At 36.1% G+C, this 22,329-nt stretch overlaps 1 long non-coding RNA gene across 3 annotated transcripts in view; it reads left to right on the top strand.

Annotated features, from left to right (window-relative positions):
• The window catches only part of LOC101750820, a 571,434-nt gene that overhangs the window by 257,026 nt on the left and 292,079 nt on the right, over positions 1–22,329 (top strand). For all 3 annotated transcript variants that reach the window (XR_006940028.1, XR_006940027.1, XR_006940029.1), the window contains one exon: positions 16,274–16,419. This is a non-coding gene — a long non-coding RNA (uncharacterized LOC101750820). The remainder of the gene's footprint in view (positions 1–16,273; positions 16,420–22,329) is intronic.

The following is a 22,329-nucleotide window of genomic DNA, read 5'->3' as shown; positions in this document are numbered from 1 at the left end:
TAATGGAAGTTTAAACTTATAAACTGAAGGAGCAAGTATCTTCTGCATTTAAGAATGCGCCTTTCTTGTCAAATCATAGACTTATTTTGGTCACAAATTGCTGTGTGGGAAGATGTCTTTAGAGAAGGCTGTGGTTGTAAGACCTTTCTTTTCCTTCTAGGACAACTAATTCAGGCTGCTTTTTTATTTTTTTATTTTTTTTTTTATTCTTTGTGTGGTTCTTACTAACATCTGAGAGAACCTTTGGGAATGAACTCCATGAGTCATTCTAGCACCTGCATTAATCTGCATTCATATCTCATCGTGCTCTCCAAGCAGTTGGGTGCTATACAAATCTATTCAGAAGGAACATAATGAAATACAGTTTAGTGGTCAAAGTCTTAATGTACTCTGTACTCAAAGTGTATCAGGTCTTCTAGGTCTGTTACTGAATATACTTCAGTTATATGCTCTTGAGATCTCAGATGTCATCTTGAAACTATCTGAAATCTCAAGCAAGAAACTTTCCATGACAGGCCTTGTTCACTTCCAGCACTATGTAGTCCCTTTGAGAATCTCTTTGATTTCAGAGTGGGTCATTCCCTTCTGTTTGTGCAAATGACTGACAGGCAAGAGCTATGCTATGAGTATTTGTTGCACATCTTATGCCACGTTGCTGTGCTCTGTGCAAAAAAGCACTACTAGAAACTCAAACAAAATACCACTATAAATAGCTTAGCTACTTTTATCGTCCTTTATTATGGCAGAAAACCTAATTCAATCACTGAGGAACTACCTTCTATAAACACTATCTTTAAGAAGGATGTAAATACAAATCCTGGCAAGTACTTTATTTAGTGCAACTTACCAGATGTAATAGAGGAATGTCTGCAATCACCTGGTTGAATGCTGTGAAAGAAAAAATACTTTTTTTTTTTAGGAGAATCAATCTTTGCACCTTTTTTTTTTTTGTTGTTCTTCACTCATGAATGTACTAAAGAGTATTTGACATAAAAAAAAAAGTTTGAACATGCAAAAGCACTAGTCTCTGTTTCCTAGATGAGTACAGGTTCACAGTTTTATCTGTATACCAAGGCAGAGCAAGTACTAGATATACTAGCCTGCCCAGGCTCTTCATCTAGGAAAAGCCTGATAGGAAGGAAAGAAGATAAATGGTAAATTCATCATTTTGAATTTGTTTTTAATAGAATATTTACAGGAAAGCTGAAATAATAATGATCACGCAGCAGTTTAAATCCTCTTAAATATAATCAAGGTCAACAAAGGACACTCATATAAAAAGGTATGGATTAGATATTTTGAACATAAAATCCAGTTGATAATGAAATCTAAAAATAAAACCTTTTCTGCGTTGTATAATGCCAACATGACATCTTGATGTCCATATAACCTTTTGCTTTTCCGTCAATATTATTGGGCGGCACTGATGGCAGAGATGGCATTAAGGATTGTCAGAATGAAATACATGTTTTAATAATAAGGCAATTATTATCTGCTTATGATGTATGAATGTAATAGTTTTTTAATGTATTGAATTAAACTCTATCTGCTTCAACTGATGTGTCGCTAAAACTATGATTTATAATTTATTAAGAATAGAAGACTATTTGATGTTGTGAATGTAAACTAAGTGGTGCAACAAACGTTTGTTGCTGAAACATAGGTACTCAAAAAATGAACAGAAGTGTTCAAATATTAGCATCAGACTGAGGTTTAATGGTAGGTTCAATTTAAGGTGAAAAGATTTCAGATTCATAAAAACTAACTGGTCAAACAGGAGCAGCAGAAGCTGCATATCAGTGATTGCATAAGCATTATTCATGAAAGTCATTCTTTTCAACAAACTCATAGGGCTGTCTAACTTAAACAAAAACTCCTTCAGTTTCCTTTTCAAATGCAGGGCATGGCCTCTGGAGAATTAAAACAAATCATTTTCAGGATTCAATGCTGTCTTGCTATTTTTTTTTTTATTTTTATTGTTGATTCCAATATGTAATTCATATGTTGATTTATTTTTCTTAAAAGAATATTCAATCATTTTTTTAGTTTTATGCCTACCTTTACCTAAGCAAATATTTGTTACTACACCTTCTAGTTTTCAGAAATGTGGGAGTGCTTATGCTTCGGAGTGTATTGTGGAACTTGTCTAAACTGTTTCTAGTTTTGCTAAAGACATGATTAACAGCAAGAACAAAATTGTCTTGCAGTTTTAGACACTTAAGAAATTTTGCTTCTGTTTTGCTGATATCTCAGTTAAACTGTGCAAGTATAGCAATACAAAATGTGGTATGTGCATAATGGACTGAATTGCAATGATTAGAGGAGTCAGAAGTTGAGATAATGATATGTTTGTGCAGAGCAAACATCAGCTGTGCTATAAAGCTAACATAAAGGGACTTTGTGTTCATGAAGCTATCCTGGTGGAACACAATTACTTGTGAAAGTGGAGCCAGACTTTGCAGTGACATGAAACTTTTGCACTGCAGAGAAGTCAGACCGATTTCTGGCCCAAGTTAATGAAAGGAAAGAATAGTAAGGCATTGCATTTAAAAAATACATGCTTTGTACTGAATTTCAGTAGTGAAGAAAATAATCCACAAATGATCCAGCAGATATTAGAGTAATGCACCAAATCAAGGGTAAATTCACAGCAGAAGGCCCTCTCCTGCTGGGTGCTCTGATATCAGTAAGAGTCATGTAAAAAGCAGTGGAGAGGAAATTGCTTCAGGGGTTTGACCCAAGATTCATTTCAGGAAGCTTGTGTACCCTTGCAGCATAAAGCTACGGTGGCTATTGTTAACATAACCTTATATCCCTGTTGTTCATTTGAACAGAATGGACTGCAAACAAAGTTTAAGAACACACAAGAACAGGTCCTGTTTTTTTCAGCTAAGCTGTGTAAATATAGGCATCTGTCTGAGTACATCATCTTGCAAGGTGAACTCACGTGATAAGTATCTGCAGGAGTGTCTGCACTGTAACATACCTGAGAGAAAACTGAATTACTAATAAAAAAAAGTCTAGCCACAGCAGGGTGGTAAATTATCCTCACAGAGAGCTAGACTGTTACAATGGATTTCTGCTACCAAACCTGTTGATTTTCTTCACAGTCATAACATTGTGCAGTGCAGGTGGAAGGAGGGCTTCGTGCTGCTGCTGGTCTGGAGTCCGAGCTGCAATGGGAGAACATCTTGTTCTGTCAGCTGCTCCAGAGCAGCCTTAAGAAAACCCTCACTTCCTGATCCAGAGCCTTAGACTTACAGAATCCCTCCTTCACAGGTTTACTAAGATGAATGTTTTGAGTTTTCGTGCTGCTGAAAAATCATGCACTCATTTTAGGTAGGTTAGAAAAGTATTGTTATTTTGATTCACCAATTAGCTATCTTTAGAAGGAGATAGTAAGATGAGCAAAGGACTTAAGAGAGATTCTTCAGTGCTCCTGAGTGCCAGTTAATCACCTCTGTAATTAACAACCTCTGTTACCACCAAGTTCATATTAATGCAGACGGGCCTTTCCTGTTCTGTGACTTTGTTTCCAATGCATTCTAATCCTCCTGACACAGGCTGTGGGCTGTACCAGTTGTTTGTATGAAATACATTTTTAAACTAACCTGGCAGCTGGGCTTCAAATCTACAATAACAGATGTAATAAGGGGAAAAGGGAAAAAAAAGAAAAAAAAGTGAAAGCAATTTTCTAGAATCATGTACCAGTGGATTAGCCTATATATATATATATATATATATATATATATATATATATATATATATATATAAAAAAAACCAATGACTTGATCTCAGAAAGCCTATTCTTTCTACTTCTAGCGGGAGCTGTATTGGAAATTTCAGCGCAAATCAAGTATGCTGGAATTGACTGAACACTTAAACATATCTCAAACTATACTGGTAATCTTCTCTATGAAATTACTGATATGAAATTATGAAATGGGAACATTTCAGAAGAAACACAAGGAATGCATTCATAAGCCTGTTAATTGCAATTCAACTAGAATCTAAACTTGTAACAAATCAGTCATGCTCATCTATTTTGTTGTTTCTGAGAGGAACTTTGTTAAATCAGGTAAGAGTATGCACCTTAAATCTCAATTCTGCAAGATGCTGTGATAGCACGTACAATGACACCGTTAATTCAGGCATTTTAGCCTTATAGAAGTAATGAGATGTGCACATATTTTCTTCATTAACCAGGCAGTAGAGCTTGCTTTTCATCAGAAAGATGATTTGCTTCTACTCTGTAGTGGTGTTACTATGAGTAGTCTGTAATAGCTAATTCAGCTTTATCTCTGTGAATAATTCTTATAATTGCTCTTATGTGTACCCTGATAAAATACTTTGCTGGTCCTTGCAAATAACCTTTTAAAACCTGTGAATACTCTCTCCTAAAAAGAGAACTCTCCTTCCTTGTTTTAATTGGCTTCTTTGGCTATCGAACATTCACTCTAGAATTGAGGTAGTTCTCTAAGCATTCTCATTCCTTAGTTAAACACTAAGATACAGAATTTTAGAAAATGGAATCTGAAATACTTTTCAGAGGAGGAAGGATTTACCGCCTTCTTAAAATGAGATAGCAGCACAAAGTCCAAGGATTCACAGTAAAACATTTCCTAAATATGAATAGAGGAAATTCATATTCAGAAGATTAGACGATGAGAGGTGAAGAAAGTTTCCATACTGAAAATACTGAAATTAGTGACTTCGGAGAGAAAATGCAGATGATTTTATACATATATATACACACATATGTAAACAAAAACATAACATTATATTAAAAAAGTAATGTCACAGAGAAGGTAATTAGCTGTGTCATGTACCTTTGACCTTGATTTGCAGAATAGAATAAGGGTGTAATATCAGTGTGAATACTTAAGTTTTAAGAGGAAAAAAACACAGAACTGTTGCAGAATAGTAGTTTTTAGAATTGCCATATACTTGCTAGATGTAAGTGGGTGTTAAAATCCCTGCAAGGCTGAACTGTGTCACTTGTGAATGATTCCGTTTGTTTGTTTGTTTGTTTTCCATCTGGGATATTCACTCTAAGATTTAAAAATACAAATCAACCATTTGCTGGCATAGCTTTTTTTCACTGAAGTGTCACTGTTGGAGGCAAAGTCACAGCGTGTTGTTTTGTTCTGGAAAAATAATCTTTGTGTTCCAAGATATCCCTGTGGCATCCCTGCCAAGAAATGATTTCTCTGTGAGAATACAGCTTGATTGGTTAGCGAATAAAAGGAAGGATGCAAAGGACTTATCACAGCCCTTTTTCATCTTAAAATTTTCACTTGTTCGTAAGCTTATGATCTAAGCATCCCTACTGATTTTTGTCTATTCTTTGATATTTATTTACTATGCATCTTGGATCCAAGCACGTGCACAATAAATCACTCTGCAGATGCTTATTCCAAGGTCAACTGAAGATAGTAGAGTAAGATTTAACTGAATGGTGTGGGTCCTAGAGACAAAACCTGAGCAGCAATAGCTTTTATCTGTAATGCAGTCAAATTAAAAGCAATGTGCCTCAGAAAAATCAAAGAACTGACTCCCAGCTGACAGCTACAGCTATGGCAAACTCGAACTTTAAGCTGTTTCATCTGTAGTGCTTCAAAAAAAAAAAAAAAAAAAAGTAAAAAAGCAAAACAGAATATCATAATAAAAGTGTATTTTCCCCCCCACCTTGAAGATATAATTTTTTATCAAACCGGTACTCACCTTCAAACTCAGAATGATCATTAAAAATATCATGTCTATTAATCAAAACTCAAAGAAACAAACAAAAAAAATTCTCTAGTCTTAACTATAGTGGTTGCTGTTACTTCTTCTATAATTAAATGCAGACTTTTGTCAGAAACATAGGAATTTGGTTTACAAATGAAGGCATAATAATAACAGCCTAAATGGCTCAGGCTTTAAAATAAATGGATATACTCAAAAGATGATGTGTAATTAAAGCTGATGTTGTTACTAGCTACTACAATTCCATTTGTTAGCAGAAAAGCATTAAGGAACTTTATATAGCCAGACTGAGCACAAGTTTCATGTAATTACATGCATACTTACAGAATACAATCAAATTCACATATTAAACACTGGAGCGTTGTACGCTCTGTAAGCTGAGGAGAAGTGAAGCAAGACACAAAAGCCTTCTTTTGCTTTAGAAGCAAAACTTAGGGATCATTCTGAGACAGCAGTTCCAAATATGACAGAGGAGAAGGAGCTCCACAGGCCAGCAGCGTTGGCCTACATGATGCAGGGGCTCTTTGCTGCCTTCCGTCATACTTGTGAATGAATAACTAAGCTTTCTTAACACGTTTTGTTTCCCTTGGTGGGTACAACTCATTTAAATTATTTTTTTCTTCTGCAAGTAGTAAGGAGCATATATAAATAAAACAAGTTAGACTTGAAGTACTCCAGACGTACCTGATAGGATCATTAGCATTCAATGTTCATTATGATAATAATTAAAAAAACATTATTTTTTAATACTAAGCTTTCTTCAGCCTAAGAAAGGCCAAAATTTCTTGCTGCATTGGTTTTGGCGGAATTGGAAGTTTTGGATGAAGTAGTCTTTTGTTTTTTGTTTTTCAGAACAGGCAAACATTTTTTTGACCCCTAGAACTTTTTGGAGGAAATGAATTTAGTGTTTTGAAATTCTTTCAAGAAACTAAGGTTCGTGGCTTGGTCCTGATGTCCAGTTCCAGAGCTAGCAGACAGGTAATATTAACAAGATGTTATAGGTATGGCTGGACTGAAAGTTGTATAACTTTGAAAGATTTCCAACTGTGCATCCAAGAACGGATCGTGCACATGTTTAGTATAGCTGGGACCATGAGATTTAATGAGCTTCCATGTGCACAGCAGAGCTAGTAGATGTTAGGAATTATTTCAGAGCCTTGCTTCTCTAAAACCTTACATAAAATTCCTAGGGCTTCTAGGCAGCATGAAAGTTTTGAAGCCTTTAGGCTGTTACCTAAAGGCTAGGACAAAGGAGTTGCATTGACTTGTGGACTTTTGAATGGTGTCCCTGAATTTAAAAACTGTCTTTTTGTCAGGGCCATACAGTATCTCAGATCCATGCTCAAATGCACTCCTGTCCCTGCTGGAAGCATGAGGGACCAAACCAGTGATTGGTCTTAGATTCTACACAGAAGGAGGGGGCTTCAATCACTGTTAACTATTACTGATCACACTCTCGTTACTGTGTCTGTCTTGTAGAGGTCTAATTTTGATGTATGTGCAATTGTTCCTTTTTTTTTAAACCAGCTTATATGAAAATAAGTTTTCAAATATCAATTCTGAGTGTTACTAGAGTGCACCTAATTACTAGCAGGTTAGCAACATTATGCTGAAACAAATTTATAAAATTGAATTATGTTTTTCTTGTTTAAATGTCAGTTTTCATAGGTAGAGAAGCTGTTTAGACTCTCAAATCCTTGCAGCACTGTTTTTTTAGAAAGGTAATCAGATGAGCTTCAAGGCTACATGAACCGAAAGCACTTGAAAATGCTTACAAAATGAATAATATTTATGAAATCAGTTGTGGTACAATAGCTGTTACAAATCTCATTTAAATATCTTTGAAGTTGATAGGATTTGCATATAAATTTATGTTCTTAAAAAGTAGTGTGAGAGCTGATTTTAGAACTCAAAATGTATTGCAATAATACTTAAGGTGTCCTCTGTACATTGTTGGGGACACAATGAAGAATTTGATTCTAAATATGTTATGTCTATAGAGTTATGCAAGTACAGTGAAAGTATTGATAAGCCACTGTTCTGTATTTAGTGCAGTTCTTGCCTTTGAGAATGCATTTTTTTCTATCACATTTCCTTTTTTTAATTCATTTTAGTTATTATCACATGAGAGGAGTTGAATGTTTCATACTCAGTATATGACTGTGAAAATGTCTGCCTTATAACCTAAGCTTATGCCCCAGAATTTGCCAATTGTGTCACAAATGTTCTCTCAGAGCAAAAAAGGTAGCAATTAAATTTGAAAAGTAATCCTGTCTATACAGTCCACTTAATCCCCATCATAAATAGAGCCAGAGGCGCTCCCCGGGCCTGTAATTACCTAATGGGTGTGAAACGGTGAGCCTAAAATCAATATAAAAATGTTCTAATCTTCGAAGGTAATAGTCCCAAACACTGTAATTTAGCATTGTGAATGGTATTGTCCTGGGACATTACTTTCTCCCAGGGGGCACTGGACGTAATAGCACTGAATGGAGATGGGAGCGTTGACTACAACAGCTTTTCATTGAGCACACATTTACAGGATCCATCGGGATTGTTTGCTTTCTCTTTGTTCCAAGTGGTGGAGGTGACTTTCCCCTGGAGCTCCATGCCCCTCTGCAAATAAACATTTGTTATATGGAGTCTTAGGCACCTGAAAGGCAATCTATTTTTTTCTGCACAGTGTGGCACCTTAATTTTGCAGTTGTTAATACTGCTTTAAGTCATATTTTCTGCAGATAATCTTTTTTAACATACTCTATTATGAGTCACTTTTCTCAGTATTTTACATCTCAACAGTAGCTATCTATTTATAGTTGTATTCCCTGAAGACGTTAACTGTTTCTAAAAAACTTTCTCACTCTTACACCATTTGTACATTTTTTAGAAATGCATTTTTCTTTGTATTTCTATTTGAAGAGTTCTCTGCTAGCATACAAAACAACTAAGATACTAAAAAGCATTTGTTCTGATGAATACATCTGCAAATTGAAAAACATGGCGATAAAAGATCCTATATTTTATGCCTTCCTTTTTTCTGGTCAAGGTCTTTTAGGTGCAAATTTATAAAACCTCCAAGGGCTACTCAGTAGTTAGCCATTACCTGTTCTTCTACCTTGATTAACTCTTGTATGTTAGGAGCTCTTGCTTGAGAACTAATATTCACTGTCATCATTAGGAGACAACTTTAGCCTGACTGGAATATTTATCTAAAGGTGTGCTAGCAGGTGAAATATAATCTGTCTGGCTCATGCTTTGTCACCCTCAGCTTGACCCTTATTTTATCAATCCACATGAGAAAATATATTAGGTTGGAGTGTGTATAAAAGAATAATAAATTAGCTGAATAGTCTTTAATAGACATAGCTGTCTTCAGAGAGCCAGGTGGATGTGAGTGGTAAAAATCAGAGAAGCTATATGTATATAGAATATAAGAAAATAATTCTTTGAAATGATAACATGTATTATCATTAAATACATTCCTCAATCAAGCAAAAACCTAGGAAAACCAACCAGCAGCTATCTATGACCTCACATTGTTAAACAAATTAGTCTTGTTTAAAAATGTAACAACCTTTCCAGTGTCTTTTTGAAGACACCTATCCCAGGATACTTAATTCCTAAAACACAAAGGAGAAACTCTGTGGGCAGATGCATTCTTTTGGACTGATGATAGAAAATACACCTACAAACAAACTTTTGTTTAGCTATTCTAACAATCATTGCAGGGAGAAAACAAACAATAAAATGAGGGAAATTAGCTTTTATCTTCCCAGTGCCCTAAGTATCTTCCTGTGAAATAAATTCTAAAACCAACTCTAAAACCACATTACAGAAGAAAACAGAGTTTTATGTAAGTTAATGCATGTCTATGACCAAAAAACAAGTGTTTTGAACATATTTACAGAAAATGGAAGAGGCATTGTACCAGGCTGTAAAATAAGGAAATCATTCTGAATTCACACTGTGCATTCACTTGATTTTAAGTGCCCAAACTTGTTTAAGAAGGTGCTGCCCATAAATGACTGCAGCTCCTGAGGCTCATTGTTGCCCAATAGACATGACGTTGACAGAGTTAGATGAATGACAAGGGAGTGGGACAAGGATGTAATTAATAAGTGTGCCTGCCGGTAGGCAGGAGAAATGGGAATGTGAATGCAAGCTGGAGATTTCAACTTGTTCCTTTCAATTAGGTTAGTTGTTTCTTTTCAATTGAATTAAGAAACGCATACAATCTGTTAGAACATCTCTGGTGAGAGTGTAATAACATGAAGTGCAGTAATTTGATCACTTGTGGTCATCTGAACATCCCTTCGATTTTCCCTTAGGCGACTCCATTGCTTTCAGTGGAAGCACTCCAGGGATGAATTAAGCCCTGTGCTTGGGGAAATAAAACAATGCCTTCTACGTAGATTTGCTCAAACTGTGCTGAAAAGAGAATTTCTTTAATATTAGAAAACCAAGTTCTAAAGTTTTCTTTTGAGTTAAGTCACAACGTAATTAATTGACACATCATTTATACAAGTCATTGACTTTATACATTTTCTATTTTTGAATATCATAAAGAGAAGGAATAGAGAAAGTTGTTTTCTCAAATAAATATGGTACTTTTTTAATTTTTATTGGGACATTATTGTATAATGCTTTTCTTACATGGCAAGGCATTTCATTTCAGCTATTAAAGGAACAACATATCACATAACGAGGAAGGTTCGGTTTTCTTTTCAGATTTACACCACTGTGTTAGATTAAAAAAAAAAAAAAACACGTCATCTTAGGATATGCACATTTAGATTTTCTTGTATTTGAATGCGTTAAATAATGTCACATTTTACAAGTAACCATTTGAGTTAAGTTTAGACTTCAATGTTTCTTATTGAGAGAAAGTGGCAGTGTGAGAAATAGAATTGAGATTGTAGATGTGAAATTTAGATTCCTCTAGTGGAGAAGATAAATATTGCATTAGCAGGCTCCCTGAAGCCAAAATAGACAAAACAGCACTGCTTGCATTTAAACAATCAAATTAGCTGCGTTACTGTTTCCTTTCAGAAACGGTGTTTCATTTTAAGATTGAGGAATTTGAGAAAACGTGGGTTCTCCTGCAACATTTGGGCTGTTCAAGAAGCCCAAGAGAAATCAGCTGCTGCTGTGTTGGCACAAGGAATAGACGCAAATTCAGCTTTGAATGTGAAGCATCTTGCTTCGGAAATTAAATCTCAGAGTACATGAATTGCTTTGAAAAATGACTTATTTGTTGTAATACTTAATAATAAATAATATTTTACTGAGAAAATGTAGATGGTACCACTGCTATCCTCACTTAAGTAAGTTTCTTCACGCTGAAGAGCTCACAGGTTTCATATTTTAACTAGTGTTCTGCTTCTTGCTGTCATACTGCTGGTTTTGAAAGCTGTAAAAAGCTATACAAAACTAAAAATAATAATCCAATATGGAGAACAGGTGAGGGCATTGATCTGTTGCTTGTTCATGTTTTAGTCTTGAGCCAGGCTGCCTTTACAGTATTCACTGGTCAGATATCTTGTCATTTCACTAGTGGCGATTTCAGACAGGCAGAATTGGAATATGTAGTCTGCAGGCTCCGGGGAGACATCATTGTGGCCTTCCAGTATTTGAAAGGTGCATATAAATAGAAAGGAGAACAACTGTTTACAAGGGTGGATGGTTTTAAACTGAGATAGGAGGTATATAGGTTAGATATTAGGAGGAAGTTTTTCACTCAGAGGGTGGCGAAGCACTGGAACAGGTTGCTCAAGGAGGTCGTGGATGCCCCATCCCTGGAGGCATTCAAGGCAAGGCTGGATGTGGCTCTGGGCAGCCTGGGTTGGTGGTTGGTGCACATAGCACTCTGCACATAGCTGGGGGGTTGAAACGAGATGATCATTGTGGTCCTTTTCAACCCAGGCCACTCTATGAAGTTCATATATCGCAAGAGTACACGCAATTTAAACAATAGCTTCAGAAATTACATGTATTTTCTACTACAGACAACATTTTCTTACATCAATCTCTTGCTTAACTGGATTTGATTAATGTTTTCATGCTGGACAAAACCAGTAATTATTGTAATTATTATCTTCTGATAAAGATTTTCTTTCGGCTGCAAAACATTTGTATAGACAAGACCAGTTCTGAAAATGTGAGGAGCTGCTCTAAGTGGCATGCTATCAAACTGAGAAATGGGACTGCTGGAGGAATAGAACAATGCTGGGTATGAAGTTGCAAAGGCAAGAACAGCGGTACTCTAGGATATGCATTCACTAGCAGCAGGATTAGAGGTTGGAGACCACCAGAAGAAATTACAAAATGATAGACTTGAAATTAAAAACATCTACTCTGAGGTTTTTTGAGTAGTTTTCCATATAACTTTAGACCTAAATCCTTTAAAAATGGTGGCAAATTACTTGTTTATGTTTCAGTATTTAGTTTGTCCCATTCTATCACATAAAGACTGAGAGAAGCAAGAGTCTCTTTAGACTTCGGCAATACTACGTTATTAAAAAACGTGTTGCTACGTAATAATGATATTAAGCTTCTCATAGGTAACAGTGAGAGGGAATATCTCAGGATGTATCTACATCGAAGCTGTAAAACTCTAATTGTATGTGTGAGGTTTTAATTTAAAAAGAGCAGAGCTTGCAGAAAATGTCCTGAGAGGAGAGTAGCAAAGTACTGGCATGAACAGGTGGGCTGAATCTTTCAGCCATCTCCATAAAATGCTTCAGGAACAGATGTGCCAGCAATTCGTGCAGCATTTTCAGGGAGCTGCTTTTGAAAAGAGCTCCATTTCATCTAACCTAGCAGATGAAACTTTTGATGTGGAAATAGTGTGAAAACTTACGTTCTCTTGTGTTGAAGGTGAAAAACTGGAAAGTCTTTTTATGTACTTGGTAGTGCATAGAAAATACTTTGTTTTATTCTGAAAAGGCACCTAAGGTACACTGTATCTCAGGCAGTTATAAAATGTTGCCCAAGGAGATCCCACCAAACAAGCCAATTGTATGGACTCAGGCAGCAAATATACAACAACCATCCATAACATAGTAGCTGCAAAGTGATAAGGCAACACCATTACTCTGCAAAATTCACTGTGCTATATTTTTGGTCTTAGTATCTTAGTGTTTTCTTTGTGACACTCCAGGTATAGTACTAAGTATTTCATTTTTCACTTGGTATGTTAATGAGCAGCAGCATCTTTAGCATCTCCTTACGTGGTTGCTGAACAAATATTTAATTCTGGTGCTTCTGACTCTTCTGGTTTCCGATGGACTGAACGCAGGACCTATGTTCTTTTATTTCCAGTTCTTGAAAACGCCGATCTTCTCTTGCCACATCAGTGCACTAAGTACATCACAATAGAAGGGAAGAAGTCTTTGTGAGAATGAGAGCGTAGCAGCTTGCTAGGCTTCAAGTTCTCAGTAATCCCATTCTGAGAAATTCCATATGGCTTGATGATATTCCTAAAAAATGGGAAAATACTTGATATTTACTCCTTGATAGTAACATAAGCAAACACCAAAAGCTCCAAAGGACGAACATGATAAAAAAAAAAAAGGCTATCAGGAATACCAAAGAAATATAAATTCTAAGTATTTAATTTGTTCAAAACAAGTTTTACTATTCCTTTGGAACATCGTCATTTATGATAGGATGGTTTCATGTAAAGTAGAAAAAAAATCCTGTTTCAAACTTTTCCTCTTATTTTTCTCCTTTATGTAGGTCTTGCAGGATAATACTGAGAAAAATGTAACCACTTCATTTCAAACTATTACCCATGGAAAAATTAATTTACATATTCTTACTTTCTCCCGAGTTCTTTTCTGATTTTACTTGGATTATAATTGCAATGAAAAGTAAGCCATATATCTCTTAACTGTCTGCAGTAAAGTGTTCAAAACTGGTCTGGTTGACCTGCATGTAGTGAAAGTGCTTCAGTTATCAAGCTGTAGGAAATTCTGTGGTTTGTGGGAAATATTTTTTTCAAGACAAGTTAATTCCTGTAAGATTCGAAGGGAGAAAAGTAACTGAAATGTGCAGGGATCCAGAGGATCTAAGCTTTGGCTCATGTACCAGCTTACAAGAGGATATATATATATGTATTTTTGTGAATTGAAGTTTAATGAGTTAGAAATTCAAGTACTAATTTTCCTGCTGGAGAACTTAGGAGCCTAAATCCTCCTTATCTGAAAAGGAAATTAGGAAGTGAATTTTACTGAAGACTGTACTTGCATATCTAAGCTGCTTTATATTTGCTTAATAGTCTACATATGTAAAATTTACTTTGAAGTAAATTTCTTGTTTAGGCACGAGACTAGAAAAGAGGTGCAAGGATGGTAACTTGGAATGCTTGAGAGCTGGCAGTATTTAGAGAATTTTTTAAACAAAACTGTGTGTGTCCTAGACATAGGTTTCATTAAAATTTATTCAAATTGCTGTTCTCATAAAACAGATAATTGTGAGCATCGGGATATTTCTTTAGAAGTGATTTTGTTGCTGTCATTCAAGAAAACCTATGAGAAATAAAAGCACACAAGTACATGCACCTAGCATTTCAACAGTCAGTGCTTTTGGCTGTAAAGGAGGAGACAATGAAATACTACGATTTCATGAGAAAGCTTGGCGTCACTTCAAGTGAAGGACACATGCCTATTCAGGAGTTTGGGAATGTGAGAAGGAAGGAAATCTGTGACTGACGCTCAGAAAGCACTGCCATGTAGTCATGGTGAAGGAGAAGGTTAAAAAAGCTATACTCACTGGTATTCAAAGTTGCTATTTGTATTTTGCCTTTCAAAACTCAGTAGCTTCATAGTATCTGGAGTAGTGGCAATACAGATTGTCCTACTATAAACTAAATATAAGGACATTTTTCACTGCGTATGGTTTGCTAGTGGAAATTGTCTCAGTCAATTGTCTACTGTTTATTTCAGAAGTTTGACAAGTTGTTAGGTCTAAATGCAGTGAAATATGACAAAGGCGCTTCATTTCATGAAGCATCAAATGGAGCAGTGAAACATTTTTTTTTCAAACCATTAACCAAACAATCTCACTTAAGTTTGCAGAAAACTTCAATTTATTTGGTTCTTTTTTCTTTCTTCTTTCTTTTTCTTTTTTCTTTTGGTACAAAAACCAAAAACAAACAAACAAAAAAAAAAACCCCACAGCTGTATATATTGTCATAACAGACAAATGATTTGGTTAGTGGTTTTTCGATAGACTGAGAATTCCAGAGACTTGCACTGTTATCTGAACAGGAAGCCTGTGGCCTGTTACAAACGGTGGAAGTAGTGGTGACATTGTGTTTACTGGATTATGAGGTTATCCATGGGTAGAAGTTGAAAGTTTCCCTTCATGTCTGGAGTCTCAAAATGTTGGCTTTGCTTGTTGTAGCTCAACCCTTTGTAGAATGACACAGTTCTCACTTTCAGAGGAGAAGGGGCAGTTTTCTTTCCTTGGCGCACTCAGCCAGTTTGGAAAATGCTCAATAATTTGAAATTCTGCATTTGGCAAAGGGGAAGCTGAGCTGAGGGCAGCAAGTATAATGAGCAAGTGTGTCAGGCAAGGTATTTCTCATAAGGCTCTGAAGAGTTTGTTTTTCTACTCTTTTTGTTCTGACCTGGGAAAGTGCATGGCTTTACCGTTAAAAGTTCTCACGAAAACGAATAAAGATTAATACTGTGAACTGTCCAAACCTTCATGCAAGGCTTGAGGAAATCTTAGTCAGTGCACTTAGGGCTTTTTAAATTATAAATCTGCTTGGAAAGATTCTTGAGAGAGTAATAGAGGTGAGGAAGTCTAGACTTCTGAAAATGATACAATGTGACCAATAAACAAAGGACAATAAATCCTTAGAACTTTAACTTAAAATGTGAAGTTTTTCTTTGAATCCTTTCAGTGCTTTTTAGTGTAATAATTTCATTTATTTTGCATTTCTGGTTTTTATTTTAATTATGGTTGGGTTTTGTATGTGTGTTTGTGTGTGTGTGTGTGTGTGTGTTTTGTAGCTACTAGTGTCTTGGAAAGACCAGAAATGAAACACAAAGTTTAGTTGATTAATTTTAGAAAGTAGAAGATGAGAAACTCTCTTCTGATCTACTTTGTCATAAATACATTTTAATGGGTATGTCTGAGGTCCAGTAGTCCAGTTGGATGAGACCTTAAAGGATCATCTAATCTTACTGCATGAGCATTTCAGGGCTACCCAAAGATTACAGCGTATTGTTAAGGGCATTATTAAAACATCTCTTGAATCCTGACAGGTGCAGGATATCCACATCTTTGGGAAGCCTGTTCCAGTGTTTGACCACCTACACACACACACACACAGACACGATACATATACATGTATATTCTAATGCTCAATCTGAACCTCCCCTTGTGCAGCTTTGTGCCATTCCCATGAATCCTGCCACTGATTCTGAGGGAGCAGGGTGTGTCATCTCTCTTTTCTTCCCCTCCTTAGGACAGTGCAGAGAGTAATGAAGTCACCTCTTGGTCTCCTTCCCTCCAGGCTAGATAAACCAAGTGTCCTCAGCCTCTCCTCAGGCGAAGTACCCTCTGGCCCTTTTATCCGCTTTGCTGCCTACCTCTGCGCACTTTCAAGGAGCCGAACATCATTTTTAATTGTGGATTCCAGAACTGCATGCAGTATTAAAGGTAAGGCTGTACCAAGACAGTGTTTTATTCATCCCGAGTAATTTGTACTGAGATTGCACCATGTGTTTCACTAGTAACATTTAACTCTGTATTAAGGAGTAGATTTACTGAGGGGGAGGGATTATGCAGTCTCTCTCTTCCTCCCACATGTGACATGGATATATTCCCCATCACAAAATATAGCTGCACGCCTCTGCAGTTTTCTTTTTCCTTAGCCTTTGTACCTCTCATATCGTGCCTGATCTGTCTGTAGACTGCAATCTTAGAATACTATTAATAACTTCTTGCTGAATGATAGTTTTGAAAATCAGCATAGTCTATCTGTATTCTGACTACAGTCAAAGAACGGTCTCTGAGTTCTTTGGGGAGAACTATCGCTGTCAGCTTCAACACTGGTGGTAAGGTCACCGAGGAGATGATCTTAAATGACAATGTCATGAACTTGCCAACTGATTCTTGCCAGCTTGCTGGGAGTGTGGCCAAACCCTTCAGTGTGATGGACAGCACAAGTACAGACAAACCCTTTGCCCTGTTTGCAGCTAGGGAATAGCCATGATGAATAGAAATGACTCCCAGTACAATGCGTTACGTTGTGTTTTATAAGCACAGTTGAGCTGTCTCCAACTTATTTGTAGGCTTGAATAACTTTTCTTTAAACAGATGTTGTTAATACGTATTTTATGCCCACAGACAACCCAGGACAGAGATTGTCTTTCCTTTGCTTTAATGATTCTTTTCCCCCATATTTTACCTCAGTATTTGTGGTGACTTCAACTTTTGAGCATTTAGTTCTATTGGTTTATCGGTTTTCATAGTACATAAAAGTAACATAGATTCCTCTTATTATAATATATACGTAGAGAGAGAAAAATCCAATTAACAGAGGCCACTCAAAGATACACTTACTCAGGTCAAACAGTTTGAAAATTGAATCACAAACTTTCAAAATAAACCCTTCTCTCATTTGAAGTATTTTAGATGAATAAACTCAGAAAAATAGACCTGTGCTGTAGGGTAGCATTTAAAAACCTGTAAAAATAAATAAATAACAAAATTTGTAGTTTTATAGTACATCCTCAACTCTATTTCACTGAAGTAATTCCTTGGGAAAAATTATGAATAAACATACTCAGGAGATTTATTTACAGACTATCAAATTTAATACAGTGCTGAGACTCAAGCTACCCTCTCTTACTCTGGGCTTATAATTGTCATTTATATTAGGGAGCTGCATCTGTGCATGAACTGAAAATGCTTGTATCCCTAAATGCTTACTTGCTGTATTCAGAATTGTTCTTCTCTTTATGAATGATTTAGTATTGAGATCATTCAGAATTATATGTGGCTTGAATTTGGCAAATAATGCCTGTAATTATTTGATCATTATTTAGAAAACCAAAGTTACAGAAAGTTGAATACATAAATGACAGACGTTATGCATGTAGGATCCTTGTTATCTTCCTTCCCACCTTGTAACGTTCTGTTTTCTTATGCTGTGGAAGTCAGCTTACATATGGTGTTTCTATTCTTAAAGAAATTAATATTTTAGGGATTATTTATTATTTTTCTATACTGAGAAGTCATAAGACATTGCAGGTTAGAAAGGATATACAGGTCTCTTGTCTAAGCCATTGCTGAAAGAAAGGTAGTTATGAGCTCAGCTGCTTGAGGCTTTATCCAGATAGATTTAGGAAGCCTCGAAAGATGGAGACTGCAACAGTATATGTGAACATTCTGGTGACAGTAATTTCATTATGATAAATTCATACACTGATTGCTACAGGCTCCCCAGCAAGGTGCATCTCTCAGGCCCTACCTTAAAGGTTCTTGACTGCTCTGAGGCAGGTCTGTGTGCAAGTGTTTGGAATTTATATCCGATAGTATTTCCCAGGTGTTACAGGTTATCTGTGTGAAATACTGGCTACTTCACTGGAGACCCTCCTGGCTGTACTGAAATTAGAGAAATTAGACATCTTTATGCCCATCAAAGATCAGGTCAATTAGCATATGATAAGACTTTTAGGTGAAGTACATTTAATATACTAAAGAGCTAAGTGTTTGAATTGATTGGGTTTGTCACTTAAAAGCCAGGAGGAAGAAATGACTTTCTGATGTGCTTGATAAGGGCATATGGGGCATATTATACTTGACAAGCAAATGTCAGTAATATAATTACCAAATCAGTCCTTACACAGAAGATGTTTATAAAATAAATTCACATTAATGCTTATAACATGAAAAATGAGGCCAGTAATGACTACAAGCTCTGTCAATAACTGTAATGCAGTAACTATATAGCTATGATATTGGCACTGGGTAAGCTGTGTTCCTTTATTCCTGCCAGAAACAGCCTTGGTAGAAATATTTACATTTTCGCAAAAGATAGCATTATATTGAAGATGCTTTTGTTCCCACTGAATTGAGCAATAGAAATTGTTACTTGTTCATTTCTAGAAAGCAAATGCCTGATTATATAGCTAAAATAGTAAGTTCTCATTTGGGTAAGTTCTAAAGCTAAATGTCTCAGTACTGGGTCTGCAAATCTTATTCTATGTATCTTCATTCTCGTATTGCTTAATTTGATAGAGATATAGGTCATACATTTGCCCTATATACACTAAAGGAGTTGATGACTATTTGTTTTATAGGAAACTAAAAAAATCCTAGTAACAAAGAATGTTATTTATTTGGAAATAATAAAGATGAAAAAGGTCACTTTGTGCCTCACTGGAAAGATACAGAGCAGTGATATAACATTCTAACTATATTATCAGTAGTAGACTTTATAGTGCATTGTTAGACTGGTCCTTGAAGTAAGCATGGATTTTCCAAAGCTCTTTTTACTTTGAATTTTTCTAAGCATAACATTTAGCTCTTACATGTTCGTAAAGGAAACTACAGTTGCCCTGAAAGTAAATAAAATTAGGAAAAAAAAAAAATTAACAAGGAGAAGTAAGTAGGAGGGTAATCACCGTTATCTGAAACACATACTCTGTGTTTCTCAGCAGATGTATTACTGAATGGAGTGGTCAGACATTAGCATTTTTAATGTCTCCTAACAGCATATGACAAATGTGTCATGAATAATTAGATAATACTAACTACCGAACAGTGCTTAATTCACTTACCTGCTGGTACATTTGCCCTTTCTTTCTGACAGCTCAAGTTGAATAAATGCTATCTTTGGGCTCTGAACCACCAGCTGCACAGGGCAGCAAGGTCGGTTTCTCATATCACAGAGTGAAAGCTCTTTATGCTGAATAGCAATGCAGCTCTTGAGTCTACTATTTGAATGGAACTGCTTGGTGTTGTGAACTGGTACAGGACTTTGAACCCTGAATAGATGGTGTACTAGAATCATGATTTCAATATACATGACACAAGAATTAATATCAATGAAAAGTTCAAAGAAAAGAAGTTTCTTGAAATAGACATCTGTGTCTATATATATATCAAGAATTTTTTTCTTATGTTAAACAAAATAATTAAACAGTGGCCGAGTCCTCAGCTAATGGAAACTTTAAAATAAAAAATCTCTGCTATTTTCGGCTAGCTATAGACTAATGAAGTTGGAAGTTGACTTTATGGTTTGGTTTGACGTTCAGATAATTAATCATAGAATCATAGAATCACCAAGGTTGGAAAAGACCTGCAAAATCATCTAGTCCAACCATCCACCTACCACCGATATTTCCCCAATAAACCATGTCCCTCAGTACATCTGAATATTTCTTGAACACCTCCAGGGATGGTGACTCAATCACCTCCCTGGGCAGCCTGTTCCAGAACCCAACCACTCAGAGAAGAAATACTTCCTTATATCCAACAAAAGCCTCACCTGGCACAAGTTGGGCCATTCCCTCTCACCCTACTGCTGTTACCTGGGAGGAAAGACCAAAGTCAATCTCACTACAGCCTCCTTTCAGGAAGTTGTAGAAAGCTTTAAGGTCTCCCCTGAGCCTCCTCTTCTTCATACTGAGCAACCCCAGTTCCCTCACTCTCTCCTTTAAGACCTGTGCTCCAAACCCCTCACCAGATAAACTGCCCTTCTCTGGTCATGCCTTCAGGGATTCTACATCTTTCTTGTAGTGAGGGGCCCAAAACTGAACACAGTACTCACTGTGATGCTTCGCCATGATGCCTCACCAGAGTTGAGTGCATATTAAAGCCCACAAACTCCTTTAAAAATGTTGATGGGCCTATAGTGGATGTGCCTGTATGTTTAGGGATTTCACTGCATTTGTTTTAATTTGTGAAGTTAGATTTACAATATTATGCTGGCTAAAGTATTCACACACTTTAAGCCATTTTATTGGCTAGAGACAACAAAATCAAATTTACAATTGCAAGAAAATTGATTACATTAGCATCCTTTGCCAATGTTACCAACAATTTGCATTTTAACAGAAAATAGTATTACACGAAGGGCCAAGACCCTACTCCAAATGCCACTGAAATCAATGGAGGCTTTCACACTGACTGCAGTGTACCTAAAGGACCATCTCTAAAGCTCAAGCTTCCATGCTGGAAAGCTGCCCAGTGCTTGTGGTTGACCACTGAACAAATGAGAATGGAAAGAAACTTGTGTCTTCTAATGGGCTATTCTAATGGTATTTTTAATCTCTTAAAACTGTAAACAGAATAAAGACGAGAGAAAAAGATTTTTATACAAATAAATATAATGGTATTAAAAAAAAACAAAAACAACCCAGCAATTAAGTATTATTGCTATCTGGATCACCTGTGCTTAAGAAAAGAGCCAATTAATGTTACTGTTATCTATTTTTTACCCTAGTTTTCATAAAATGGCTTTTTTTAAATTTTATTTTAACATCAACTCTTAAGCATAGGAGAAAAAGATACATGGAAAGCAGCATTACCAACATGAACACATAGCAGTTGGATAAGGAAAGGAACAATTAAATTTTTTTATGATTCCATTTGTTTACGATAATTAAAGGGAAAAGCTGGGGAAGAAGCAGACAGAAAGAAATGAAAATACTAATGAAAATATAGATGCTTTAGACAGAATGTTACAATGCATAGCTTAAACAAGAGAATGGAAACGAAGGCTGATAAATAACAGAAAAAGGAGAGAAATTAGATGACAGGGTCTTCCACATAAAGATGCTGGTAGAGGTTTTATGATGTCTTTTCACATTTTCCAAATTTGTAAGAAAGTATTTCATAATCATTCCTGAAGTTAAAGCCTAATTTAAAGCCTGGTGCAGCTGATCCAGTTTTAGGTCATTTTTCTTTTATAAAGCTGAATGTTAAATTCTGCCCTTCTCAGCTCTGTACTAAGTCTGTTCACTGCTCATTAGCAAAAATGCTTTGTGTATCTGATTGAAAGATGCATTTTGAAGATGAGATGGGAGATTTTGCATCTAAGCTGAGCAAGAGGGAATTTGGGAGTTTAAGAATCTCTGAAATGTGCTTCTGTGCTGTACTTTGTGCTATTGAGATCCAGTACAGTTGTTTCTCTTCATGGGAGGAGGTGCATAGTTAGAGAAAATGCAGTGTCTTTGGTGAAATCAATGCTGATGTGTCATGGGAAGAGGTGATTGTTGGGGAGGAATGAACAATGTGTCACATGAAGTTCTTTTGGTCTGATTGGTGTCTTTTAGTTGGGAGACAAATGGTAGAAAATGGTGAGTTTAGAGAAGTTCAGGAACATGCTTCAACATCAGGTTCAGTGTTCCAGGAAAGAGAGAGAAACATACTTGTGTATAAGACTACTCAATCAGAAAAAAATAATGATCTGTAGGTAATGGTGGACACCTGGGCATCTATGTTGGTGGTTTTATACTCTCTCTCTCTCTGTATATGTATATGCACACATAAGTAGTTTTTGTCATTTTCTCTCTGTTTATCTTTAACCTTGTTGTTGTAAAAGACAAGTTGTTGTAT

Source organism: Gallus gallus, chromosome 8, assembly GCF_016699485.2.
Source record: "Gallus gallus isolate bGalGal1 chromosome 8, bGalGal1.mat.broiler.GRCg7b, whole genome shotgun sequence".
NCBI classification, from domain to species: Eukaryota; Metazoa; Chordata; class Aves; order Galliformes; family Phasianidae; genus Gallus; species Gallus gallus.
Note: the sequence above shows the minus strand (reverse complement) of the source record. Positions and strands in the feature narration are given on the sequence as shown.